The sequence below is a fragment of the Lutra lutra genome, chromosome 18, assembly GCF_902655055.1.
Source record: "Lutra lutra chromosome 18, mLutLut1.2, whole genome shotgun sequence".
In the NCBI taxonomy this organism is placed as follows: domain Eukaryota; kingdom Metazoa; phylum Chordata; class Mammalia; order Carnivora; family Mustelidae; genus Lutra; species Lutra lutra.
In genome coordinates this window covers 21256860-21270676 of record NC_062295.1, presented here as the reverse complement: position 1 = coordinate 21270676, position 13817 = coordinate 21256860, and the positions used below count along the sequence as shown (strand labels likewise).

The following is a 13817-nucleotide window of genomic DNA, read 5'->3' as shown; positions in this document are numbered from 1 at the left end:
CAGAGCATCTGTCAGCAGACTGCTGGACCAGCCCACGGTGCTGTCGATTTGAGCCTCCGTCCATCTGAATCTGTCCTCAGAGTAACAATCACGATCAGCTACACTGACCCAATAGGGCAGATACCCTGGGCACCAGTCACCACAGTTTTTCATTAACCCTTGCCACGCCCCGTGGAGAGAGTAATTCCTCCTGCTTTACAGATGAGGAAAACGAGAGGCGGAAACCTGCCATGCTCTTAGAGCTAATTAAGTACCGGAGCAGAAATTCACATAGTCTAATGGCAACATTTATAAACTCAGGCATGATGCTCAGCTACAAATGTTGCAGAATCGTGGCCCTAGATATGTTTTCTTTCACTTTGCAAACACACGTCTGCTTTCTCATTAAGTCAGTTTGCCGACGTTTAAAACATGGGTGATTACAAAACGGCAGTTTCTTATTTTTATTTTGTAGCTATTTAGTTTAAGATATTGGTAGACTCTCAAGAGGTCACCAAAACGGTACACAAAAGCTCCCTCAATCTCTTGACTCAATATCCCCCATGATAACATCTTGCATAGCCAGAGGACGTTATCAAAACCAGATCATTGACTTCAGTGCCGCACTATTAGTAAACTGTGGAACGTATCCCATTTTGTTCATTTGTAAGGCTATTGGAACGAGGTGATTTTAAATGAAAAGCATGGAATTCAGAGTCCTGTTAAAAAATGCATCTCTGAAAACATTGAGACAGATTTCAATATCCGGAGAGATCAAGCTGGAACGGAGTGAAGGCTGTCTCATTTTAGAGGGCTTTGGATCTTCGTTTTTGCCACGATCCCTCGCTAGTTGACTTGTGTACTTGTGACTCACTTGTGTACGTCACCAGCCTGGCCTCTGAAGGCATTTGTACTTGTTATTCTGCTGCTTCTAAGATTCTGCAAGGAAAGATGTCCCGGGGAATGAATTCCATAGTGTGATACGCCACTCATATATATTGCCAAACCGTGATTATCCGGTAAGAGGCTGGCTAACCAGAAAGTCTGAGAGGCGGAAAGGGATTGGTCTCACTCTTTGAGGCTTCACTGCAGAAATGAGAATCAGCTATGGGAGCCCAAGCAGGCAGATTTAATTGGGATGCCTTATGCGGTAGTGAGGCTTCTGGCATTTGGAGGCATTCAAACAGACTGAGCAGCCCCCTGTTAAGAGCACTAGACAAAAGATCTTGGTTGTTAGAGACAGGATATTATTTTTTGAACAATTTAATGCTGAGGTTCTTGGGTTCTGATTTTGTAACTGGAAGTCTGAAAATGAAAATAATGCAGTGTGTACATGTGTGTGTACTCATTAACTCCTTTAATCCCTACAATACCAATCTGGGCTAGAAACTATTATTCTGCTCATTTAACAAGAATAAAAATGGAAACAAAATAGAAGTGTTCAGAGAGGACAGACAATGTGTCCAAGTCTGCTAGTAAGTAACTGAGTCTGATTTCAAACTTCTGTGTCCTTGGATACTGAGTATCCACTCACTGCCTCACTAACACAGGCCTCCTTTGGACAGAATTATTTTTCTACATTTCCCTGGCCCCAGAAAAAGGATACATAAATCCAAGGGGCATCTGGCACGAGATTAGGTTGTATACTCAGTACCTATTCAGCCCTATTGCCTATCTTGATGATTTAGGAATTCTAGCTTGTGTATTGTGATAGAGCTCGAACCACCAGGAGTGCTGAGTAAAAATGAATCATCTCAGCCCTCAGACCTGGAAGTTTTGATTCAGAAGGTCTGGCTGGAACCTAGAAATGTGTGCCTTGAGGAATCATCACTGAACCAAAGAGACTAAATAAAGAAATAAAACCCCTTGCCCTCATGAAGCTCATGTCCTACTGGGTAGGATGTTACTGATTTTTAAATGGGTTCTAATTCCAAGGTGGGAAGGGGTAATTAGAAATTGAAGCATTCTGAGGAAATTTTGAAAGTGGCTGCCAGTGGCTGGGAGGGGCATGACATGGGGAATGAGGGTTTCTTTCTCGGGTGATGAAGGTCTTCTGGAATTAGATAGCGGACAGGGGTGTCCAACCCTGTGGGTGTGCTACAGCACACCGGACTGTCCACTTGAAAAGGCTGAGTTTTGCAGTATGTGAGTCACACCAATAGTAAATAAATAAAATCCATAAAAGTTAGTGGAAAAGGATGTGGACGATCTGGATCATGCTTGGATTGCTGGTGGGAAGGTAAATAGTTGAAAAATTGCTGGGCAGTTCCTTTCAAAACTAGAAATGAACTTACCATAAAAGCCAATGGTCGCCAAACTGTGGAAAGGACCAAGATGCCCTTCAATGGACGAATGGATAAGGAAGATGTGGTCCATATACACTATGGAGTTTTATGGCTCCATCAGAAAGGATGAATACCCAACTTTTGTAGCAACATGGACGGGACTGGAAGAGATTATGCTGAGCGAAATAAGTCAAGCAGAGAGAGTCAATTATCATATGGTTTCACTTATTTGTGGAACATAACAAATAGCATGGAGGACATGGGGAGTTAGAGAGGAGAAGGGAGTTGAGGGAAATTGGAAGGGGAGATGAATAATGAGAGACTATGGACTCTGAAAAACAATCTAAAGGGTTTGAAGGGGTGGGGGGGTGGGAGGTTGGGGGAACCAGGTGGTGGGTATTAGAGAGGGCACAGATTGCATGGAGCACCGGGTGTGGTACAAAAACAATGAATACTGTTATGTTGAAAATAAATTTTAAAAAATGATTAAAAAAAAAAAAGCCAGCGAAATAAGTCAATCGGAGAAAGACAACTATCATATGATCTCCCTGATATGAGGGAGAGGAGATGCAACATGGGGAGTTGAGGGGGTAGGAGAAGAGTAAATGAAACAAGATGGGATTGGGAGGGAGACAAACCATAAGTGACTCTTAATCTCACTAAACAAACTGAGGGTTGATGGGGGGAGGGGGTTGGGAGAGGGGGTGGGGTTATGGATATTGGGGAGGGTATGTGCTATGGTGAGTGTTGTGAAGTGTGTAAACCTGGCGATTCGCAGACCTGTACCCCTGGGGATAAAAATATATGTTTATAAAGCTGTAAAAAAAAAAAAAAAGAAAGAAAGAAAGAAAGAAAGGATGAATACCCAAGTTTTGTAGCAACATGGACGGGACTGGAAGAGATTATGCTGAGTGAAATAAGCCAAGCAGAGAGAGTCAATTATATGGTTTCACTTATTTGTGGAGCATAACAAATAGCATGGAGGACAAGGGGAGATGGAGAGGAGAAGGGAGTTGAGGGAAATTGGAAGGGGAGGTGAACCATGAGAGACTATGGACTCTGAAAAACGATCTGAGAATTTTGAAGGGGTGGGGGGTGGGAGGTTGGGGGCACCAGGTGGTGGGTATTGTAGAGGGCACAGATTGCATGGAGCACTGGGTGTGGTGCAAAAATAATGAATACTGTTATGCTGGAAAAATAAAAAAACTAAAAAAAAAAAAAAAAAAAGCCAACGGTTGCACTCTTGGGCATTTCTCCCAGAGAAATAAAGGTTTTTTATCATTCACAAACTTGAACACAAATGTTCATAAGAACCTTTTTTAATAAGAGCCCTAACCTGGAAACTACTCAAATATCCTTTAATGGATAAATTGTTCATTACACTGTCCCATCCATATCATGGGACACAGCTCAGGTATAAAAAGGAGTAAACTATGAGTTTGCAGAACAACTTAGATGACACTTGGGGAAATTATGCTGAGATTTTAAAAAGATTTCCAAAAGAGGGGCACCTGCGTGGCTCAGTCGGTTACACGTCCGACTCTTGATTGTAGCTCAGATCGTGATCTCAGGGTCGTGAGACCACACTGGGCATGGAGCCCTCTTAAGATTCTCTCTCTTGGGCGCCTGGGTGGGTGGCTCAGTGGGTTAAGCCGCTGCCTTCGGCTCAGGTCATGATCTCAGGGTCCTGGGATCGAGCCCCGCATCGGGCTCTCTGCTCAGCATGGAGCCTGCTTCCTCCTCTCTCTCTGCCTGCCTCTCTGCCTGCTTGTGATCTCTGTCTGTCAAATAAATAAATAAATAAAATCTTAAAAAAAAAAAAAAAGATTCTCTCTCTTCCTCTCCCTCTGCCCCTCCACCCCTCCCTATCCCTCTCTTAAAAAAAAAAAGCTTTCCAAAAGAATGATTCTATTTATGTATACATTTATGAAAGAATCTAATAGCGGAGATGATTCGGGATGGATGGGGTGAGGGGATGAGTGTGGCTATGAAGGGGTAACACTAATGCATTTTCTAATAGGGCAACTGAGTATCTTGATGGTCGTGATGGTTACACAAGCTACAGATGTGGTCTAACTGCAAAGAGCCATGTGCACATGTATGGGTGCGCACACACACACACACACACACACACACACACACACACACACACACACACAGTACAAGGATAACAGATGAAATCCAAGTAAGACCTGCAGAGTCTGGATGGTACGAATGTCCATTTCTAGGTTTTGGTAATGTGCTATAGTTGTAGAAAATGTGGCCGTTGTTATAGCTTCGTGGAAGGCTGAAGGAATGGTGCACAGAATTTCCTTGTATGTTTCTTTTCAGCCTTCCATGAATCTATAATTATTTAAAAATAAAAAGTTAAAAGAAAGTGGCTAAAAAAAAATCAGAAGCACCAAATCAATGTGTTCAAGATCCTACTATTTATAGAAAATAAGCAGAAACATGTTATATATGAATTTGCTTGTATCTGCCTAAACTCTCCAAAAAGATATACAAGGAGCTGATAACATTTGTCTAATGGGAATAGCAACAGAGTGGCTGGGGGATGGAGGTGAGTAGAGAATTTCTGCTTTTCTCTCTTTCGTGTCTTTTGAATTTTGAACCATGTGTGTATATTGCTTGTGGATAAATAAATATTAACAATAATTTAACCAGGGGATTTCCACTTCTGGTAAGATGGAGTGGACAGACATGCTTTTCTCTACTCATTCTATTAAATACAGTTAAAACCCTGGGACATTACATATACCAGAAACATAAGAAGACCCTGAAAGGTGGAGAGAAGAAGACAGACTATCCAGGGACCTCCAAACTTGAGGAAAAACATGGTGGTGAGTTCCCTGGTATTTCTTTCTGCCTCATATATCCCAGATGATGTGCTGGGAAACCAGCAAGGCAGAAATGCCAATTTTCCCATTTCCATCAGTGAAGATTGGGCAGAAAGCCTGGATTTGCACCCTTGTCACACTGGTATTGAGGTAACCCCACTGCTCTGCTGGGGTAGCAGTGGTGAACACAGTGTGGGAGTCTAGTCTTGCTCTTCTGCTCAGAGGAATGAGTCACTCACTTCCCCCCTCACTGGAATAGCGCCTGAAGAAGCCTCATGGAGAGTCTGGATTTACACCACTGCTCAGCATTACTGAGGCCATCAATGCTGTAATATCAGTGGAGGTTATATGAGGAGCAGTAATGTGGTTCACATCCCCCTCCCAGGTAAGGTGGTATCCATAGGGAGCCTGAAATCCCCCCCGACACACACACACCAGTAATGAGAAGCCCCTTCTCCACTGGGTGTCAATCAATGGGGGCCAAGTGTAGAATCTGGAATTCCATCCCTACACGGTAGTAATGACATGGTGCCCCCTCTTTCCTTACTGGAGCAATACTAGAAGTGGCTTGCTAAAATATGCAACTGGAATAAGATCCAGACACCTATGGTGAAATATTAAAAAATGGCCACGTAGTAATCAGATATCACTTGTTAGACAAGAATCAGGAATATCTCAACTTGAATGAAAGGAAAGAAAAGCAATCGACACAATCCACACCAAGATGACAGAGAGGTTGGAATTATCCAAGTATTTTAAACAGCTGTCATAAAAGTGCTTCAGTGAGGAATTACGAACACTGTTGAAACAAATGAAAATATAGGAGGTCTCAGAAAAATAGAAATTTTTAGGAAAGAAATATGATATGAAAAACCCAATGGAGGGGCGCCTGGGTGGCTCAGTGGGTTAAGCCTCTGCCTTCGGCTCAGGTCATGATCTCAGGGTCCTGGGATCGAGCCCCGCATCGGGCTCTCTGCTCGGCAGGGAGCCTGCTTCCTCCTCTCTCTCTGACTGCCTCTCTGCCTGCTTGTGATCTCTCTCTGTCAAATAAATAAATAAAATCTTAAAAAAAAAAAAAAAAAAGAAAAACCCAATGGAAATTTTAGAGTGGCAAGTATACAAAAAATGAGAGAAACTCAGTGGATGGGTTCGGCAGAAGATGAAGAGGAGAGAGAGAGAGAGAGGAAAGTGAATGTAAAACAGAAATTACTCCATCTGAACTCAGGGAGAAAAATAGATGGGAAAAAACCCCGAACAGAACAAACAGGACATAACAAAAGAGCCAACCCCTTGGGTCATCAGAGTCCTAGAGGAGAGGACAAAGAGGAAGGAATGAGGAACTAATTATGCAGAGAAATGAGGGCTAAAAATCCCCCACATCTGGCAAAAGACATAGACCTACAGATTCAAGAAACTGAGTGAATTCCGAAAAAGATGAATCCAAAGAAAGCTACAGCAGAGATGTAAAATAAACAGAAACGAAGTTAAAAGAACTGAAATCAGGCAGCATGTGTTTTCTGTACGCAAGGGAATGCCATCAGAAAGACAACAGAAAGATCTCCAAACACTCAGTAACTGAACACCACACTTCCACATGATCAAGGCTCAAACGGGAACTCTCAAGGAAAATGTAAAAATACATTTAAATGAAAGAAAATGAATATACAACATACCCAGATTTGTGATGCACGAGTAAAGCAGGGTTAAGAGAGAAGCATATGGCCTTTGAGGCTTTTATTAGAAAAAAGTAGTCTCAAATTAATGACTGAAGCTCTTGCCTTAAGAAACGAGACAAAGTAGACAAAATAGGCCAAATCAAGTCGAGAGAAGGAAATGATACAGATAAAAGCAGAAATCAATGGAACTGAAAAGAGAAAATAAGGAAAATAAAAAAGCTGGTTCTTTGAAAAGATCAACATAATCGACAAATCTCTAATGAAATGGAAAAAGGGAAAAGAGAGAGACTCAAATTACAAACATTAGGGATGAAACGGGGGATGTCACTGCAGACCTTGCAGTTATCAAAGAATAATGAGGTAAGAAGTGAGTGTGGGTGGTGGTTCCATGTATGTTCTACTAAAAAGACCCTAAGACTTGGGGGGCGCCTGGGTGGCTCAGTGGGTTAAGCCTCTGCCTTCAGCTCAGGTCATGATCTCAGGGTCCTGGGATCGAGTCCCACATCGGGCTCTCTGCTCAGCGGGGAGACTGTTATCCTCTCTCTCTCTCTCTTTGCCTGCCTCTCTGCCTGCCTGTGATCTCTGTCTGTCAAATGAACAAATAAAATCTTAAAAAAAAAAAAAAGGACCCTGAGACTTGGATGCAGGTATTTATTGGAAGATGATCCCATGAACCACAAGGGGAAGAGAAGAGAAAGTGAGACGGGAAGGAAGACAAGCCAGTGAGGGGTGCATTCCTGAGTAGGTGCTGGCCATGGGTGCCTGGGACTCAGTCCTACTGAGGTCCCTCTGAGGAACCAGCTTGGTATCATCCCATTGGGCTGGCAGAGCCTGGGCCACTGTCCACTGGTCTCAACCCTGAGTCCCATGGAGCACGATGCAGGAGAAAGCCAGACAGAGAGGAGAAGAGTCTCCACACCTTGTCCTGGAGGTTAAGGCAGGGCATGGATAGCCCTTCCCTGGGCAGGACCCAGGAACATGCTGCAGTCCACACTTAAACTGGGTCTACTTCTTCTGACGGGCTTTGAGCCATAGATCTCAGAACCCATCATCTGACAGCAAAGGGAACCACAGGCAGCATGGTCTTCTTGGCGATGAACCTTATTCTGGAGTAGAGAGAAGGATGATCACATCTTCTTTTCAAGACAAAGAAACTAAGGTTCAGAGATTTTACCTAACTCACCATAGGACACTCAGATCCTGCTAAAGTGAGGACTCGCAAACCCCCTGGTGTGTGTGTGTGTGTGTGTGTGTGTGTGTGTGTGTGTGTGCGTGTTAATAGCCTCTCCTAGAGACCAGGACTCAGAAATATTTACTCAGCACACATGTTAATGAAACCAGTTACTCCTGATCCCAACGGACACATATGAGGGGGATCTTTAAAATATTCTACTTTTTTACTCCTTGCCAGATCCCCAAGGAGAAGAGCCAGAATTTGTGCACCAGCCAGCCATTTCCTGGAATTGAAATCTCTCAGCGTCAGAAAGATGCTGAAGGGTGAGTTTCTCTAGGTATGTGGAACTCCCCACACAGAAGGGATCAAAGATTCCTCTTCTTTGCATAGTGGGCGCTCCATGGGGGATCACTCAAGGTCTGGCAAGCATCCCATTGGCCCTAGAGCCCACAGGCTAGTGTGAGATAAGCATGAATATGCCTGGATAGGGAGGTTCAGGCAGTCAAAGCAGTAGGGCGGGTGCCTGTGAACTTGTCTCTTCTGTAGGCTAAGTGAACCCAGGGAGGACAGTCATGACTCTGACTCTTCCTTGATACTGTTTTTCACTCGCAGTCCCAGCTGGAGAGTGACCATGTTCATACTGTGTGGCCCTCACACTCAGGGTGGATTAGGAAATCCAATCTGTGGCTGAGATGATGGAATCTGTCTCTCTGAGACTATGATGTAAGACCCACAGGAACTACTCAGGTGGGGATGAGCTCTCGGACTGGCAGGCCACATGGAATCAGGGTCAGAGCTGGGAAGTTTGCAATTCAAGGTTCGAGAAGATTAAGAAAGCCACGGGTTCCAGTAGGAATTCTATCACAAGTGACAGCAACTTAAAAACAAATTAGCTTATACACGGAAAGGGGGTTATTGGTTCAGGCAACTGTAAAATCCACCATAATGCAGGCATCAGGTTCTGCTTGATGCACGAGCTCAAAAGATGTCATATAACCCATTTCTCTCTTCACAGTTGAGCTCTGCCCTACTCCATGTGGAGAGGATTTGGCTTGACTCCCAAAAAGGACTTATCTGGGTGGTTGCAAGATGACTTCAGCAAGTCCAAAACCTCTGTCTCTCATCTTTGGAACTTCATGGTAAAGACAGAGAGTGTTTTTCCAAGATGCCCCAGCAAAAGCATCTATAACTCTGGTGGGACCATAAAACCATCCCTGAACAGACTTCTGAGACCAAAGTGAACCTAGTAGAGAGTTGATTCGTTAAGGTCTTGGCAACAGGCTTCATCCCTAGCATTGGTCAGTGCAACCTTAACCAAATTATGTGGTCTGACAAAAAGAAGGAGGAGATCCATGTACGTCTGGAAGAAGAATGAAATGGATGGGGGTAAGTTCCTATACAATGACTACAAGGAAGGTGGGTGTGTGTCCAGAAGGAATTGAAACCTAGGATAAAAGAGAGACTGGGAACCCTGGTCATATAGAGAGGAATAGAGTATGACCAAGAGAAAGTGGAAAGGGAGGTAAGGAGAGAGAGAAAGAGAGAGAGAGAGACCCCCTTCTACACCTTCGTATTCATACTCATCCCCAGGAGTCCCAAGTGGAATTGCCTCTGTGTCTTTACAATGAGCCTCCCATTTCCCTCCAGACGGGTTTCTGTTTCTTACCACCACCAGCCCCAAACTCAGACAAATGCCGGCATCGCCTGGCCACCCAGACAGGTGGTTGGACGGACACAACGGTGAGGGGAACTCTGTGTCTAGATGCACTTCAACAGATGAATCATGAGCTTCCACGATTTCAGCATTAATTTCTCGAAGTGCAATTGTCTCCCCCGTTACTAAGCATGCTTAGTCCTAATTAGCCAGTTTGCAGGCAATTTTTCAACCTATCAAGTAGTGAAATAAAATAATGAGCACTACTAAGGAAGACAGGAAAGGCAGCCAGTTCACTGGGGAACTGGTGTTTTATTACCAATTCCACTCAGGGTTAAGCTACGGGCTTTTTGGGTCCCCCCCCCACTTTTCTCCTAATTGTACCTTCAAGTCAGGAGAATCATGTCAGGATATTAAGATGAAAGATGCCTCTATGTTTCCCTTATAAACGAGCTCGATTTAATTCATGATTACACCCAGTTAATTTGGATGCCTTAATGATCCTATTCTCAGGGAAAGGAAATCGGATTGAATGCGTTATGCCCACCTCATTTGATAAAGTCTCTAGGGAGTTTCTCTATTAGAAGGCAAAATATTAAAAATTGTCCTCCTCTGTTTCCAGATGTATCTTTGAACTTTGACATTCCTTCATTTTGATGCCTTGAGTCAGCTGACTCAATGTATGAATACAAGCAAAGGGAGCAGATCAACTTGTTAAAATTCTGAATCTTTGAGTACTTCCTGATCTGGCCACTCTCCCTTTCCAGCCCACATAGGTTGCAAGTTCCAGGAAGGAGAATGCCTCCTGCCTAGCTCAGCCCTTCTCCAGATGCTGGCCTCTAGGGGGCGCTGCTCCCCCTTGAAGAGACGGACAGAAACTATTTGCAGATCTCTGATAAAGGAATGTTATCGAAAATATACGCACACAAAAGAACCTTAAATGAAAAAAAAAAAACCTGATTAAAAATAAGCCAAAGTAACAGATACTTCACTCAAGATTTTCAGATGGCAAAAAAGCATATGAAAAGATGCAACTAATATCACATTGTATGTTAACTAACTGGAATTTAAATTAAAACTTGAAACGACAATAAAAAAAAGGCTTTCCTTATCATATGCCATCAGGCAGTACAAATTAAAACAACACTGAAGTACTACTACATACTTATTAGAATGGCCCAAACCCCATACACTGACAACATCGAATGCTGATGAAGACAGGGAGCAATAGGAACGCTCTCCCATGGTAGGAATTCAAAAATGGTGCAGCCACATTGGAAGACACTTTGGCAGTCTTACAGAATGAAACATATGCTTACCATCTGACCCAGCAGTCCCGCTCCTTGGTACTTATCCCAATACTCCTTGATATTTACATCTGCACAAAATCCAGCACATGGCTGTTCATAGCAGCAAAACCTGGAAGAAATCAAGATGTCGTTGAGTAGGTGAATGGCTCAGTCAGCTGTGGTCCATTTAAGGAATGCATTATTAGTCTGTGCTAAGAAGAAATGAACAATCGGGTTGTGCAGCTATGGAGGCAATTTCAATGTGTATTTACTAAGTGAAAGAAGTCAGTCTAAAAATCCATATAGTATGACTCCAAGTATAGAACATTCTGGAAAAGGCAAACCATGAACCCGTAGAAAGATCAGGGCTTGCCAGGGAAAGAGGGGGAGGGAGAGATGAATAGGTGGAACACGGAAGATTTTTAAGGTAGTGAAATTATGCCATATGATACATATAATTCCATATGATACTATAGGATTCTATATAATACTGATCATTATACATTTTCCAAACCAATAGAAGGCACAACACCAAGAGTGAACCCTAATGTAGATTCTGGCGTTTGGTGTGTCAGTGTAGAATCATTGGTTATAACAAATGTACCACTTCGATGGGGGACACTGATATCAGTGAGAGGCCACGCAGGTGTAGGGGCAAGAGGTATATGGGAAATCTCTGGACATTTCTCTAATTCTGTTATGAATCTAAAACTTCTCTAAAAAATAAAACTCTATTGAAAAAAAGCTCTCCAGCTGTTGGCATACAAAGTCTTGTGCTCAGAGATAATTTTGGTTATCTACCATTATACAACAAACCACCCCCACATTCAGTGGGTCTGTTGGGCTTTCCCCCAATGTTTATGCCTGAGTTTACTTGTGTGGCTAGGTTCAGTTGGAGAGGTGGCTTGGCTGTAGCCATCCATGAAAACCCAGCCACATATCTGGCAGTTAATAGGCGCTGGCTGTTGGCCAAGGCATCTTGGTTTTCCCCAACGTGGCCTCTTACCCTCCAGTATGCTAGACTGGCTTCTCTATACAGTGCTCTCCAAGGGATCAAGCCCCAGTGCACAAACACTCATCAGACCTCTGCTGGTACCATGTCTGCCCATGTCCCACTGGCCAGAGCTAGTCTCAAGGCCAAGCCCAGAGTCCACGTGGTGAGGAATGCACAAAGGTGTGGATGACAGAATGCATGATGCATTGGGAGCCTTACTAGAGCAAACCACCACCTAGGACAGCACAGTGGTGACAGTCACCTCAATCTCAGTGGGACCTTCTACTAACTGGCCCAGAGACTTTGCAGGGAACCTTCTGGTAGGGTGACCAACAAACACGTTCATCTGTTTCTTCATTCCTGTTAGATTTTGTTGATCATGTTGGATCCAAGCAGGAAGCTAAACCTTTCAATGACCCCGCATTTGAGGGACAGTTTTAGGAGAAATTGGGACCATTTTGAAGCCAGCCTTTTCCTGGCTATTGTGGCATTATTGGAGACTAGAAAGCAGGCATCTGTGTAGAGAAGGGAAGAGAGAAAATGGAGACCTTTGAGGGTACAAGCAGAGAGAGGTTGGATCCTCCAAGGTTGGGAAGGAAAGTGAGGGCTGCAGGGCCTTTGAACATGGAGGTCTGTGTCTGGCTTCCTATTAGCACCCTGGGAAGATGACAGATGTGGTGGGGATCACCTTATGGTGCTTTGAGGGAAGCCATGTCCACTCCAGTGTGGACACCATGGACGCTCTCTGCACTCCAAGGTTTCCATCCACTTTGCAGTCACTCAACATTGAGGCCCTGCCCACTGTCATCCACCCACCCACCATGGGGAAACTCCCAAGTGTTTGCTTTTTGTGAGACCCCAAGACGTTTGCAAGATCCAGCCTGGGGGAGAGGGAGGCTCATCAATTTCCCCTTCTGGACAGGATGGGGGTGGTGAGTCAGACATAATTGGATTTAAAGGCAAAAATACTAAGTTTAGGGGCTCCTGGGTGGCTCAGTGGGTTAAGCTGCTGCCTCCGGCTCAGGTCATGATCCCAGGTCCTGGGTTCGAGCCCCACATCGGGCTTTCTGCTCAGCAGGGAGCCTGCTTCCTCCTCTCTCTCTGCCTGCCTCTCTGCCTACTTGTGATTTCTCTCTGTCAAATAAATAAATAAAATCTTTTAAAAAAAAATACTAAGTTTAGTTTTTGCACTCTTAAATTTGGGGGCTGGGGTCCCTTTGCTGCAGTCCTTTCTTGCCCACTATGTTGGAAAAATATCGAAAAATGTGCTAGAAAATATCGAAAAATGACCTCTAGACTACACGTCTTTCTTCCCCTCCTGGGGCCCCATGCACAGGGCATGGCTGTGGCCTATAGCTTGTCCATCCACGCCCTCCCTGCACACACCTCACCATCTCTGCGGATGCCTGGTTTCCTCCTTCCACGTCTTCACTGTGTTTTTTCATTCATCCCACAGATCCCTCTGTTGGCTGTATCTCTTGCCAAACACTGGCTGAAAAAAGAAAGGAAAAGGAAAACACAGGTGGGGTATAGAGAGGGCTGCACTCTGGGGTCTGGATCCAGGGCTGGCCTTGTGCAGCTCAAGCGGGCCGTGAGTGAGAGGAGCTCATCTGAGTCTGACACTTGGCGACAGCGTTGAGCGTCTATGCAGCGCCTGTCTGCTGGGCGCTGGCTTGTTTCCGGAGGGCATCTTGGTGTGAATTCTTATCAAAAGAAAAAAAAAACCCACATTGAACTGGGCCACTGGAGTGTGTGAAAGCACATTTCTGTGTTGAGAAACTGGATCCAGTAGGCCAATTTCCTAAGGAAAAATGAGCCACAGTGAAGCCAAGCAGTATAGACAGAGTCCTGGGGAGGGGACTGCCCATCTTGTCTGGGAGCCCATGTGCTATTTTATCCCCATTTGACTGATGACTTTTGAATGTGTGT

General features: G+C 44.3%; 1 long non-coding RNA gene across 1 annotated transcript in view; it reads right to left on the bottom strand.

Annotated features, from left to right (window-relative positions):
* Window positions 1-13279: 13279 nt before the first annotated feature.
* LOC125091167 (uncharacterized) overlaps window positions 13280-13817 on the bottom strand; it is a 95646-nt gene continuing 95108 nt past the window's right edge. Inside the window, exon 3 of the long non-coding RNA XR_007124596.1 lies at window positions 13280-13380. This is a non-coding gene — a long non-coding RNA (uncharacterized LOC125091167). The remainder of the gene's footprint in view (window positions 13381-13817) is intronic.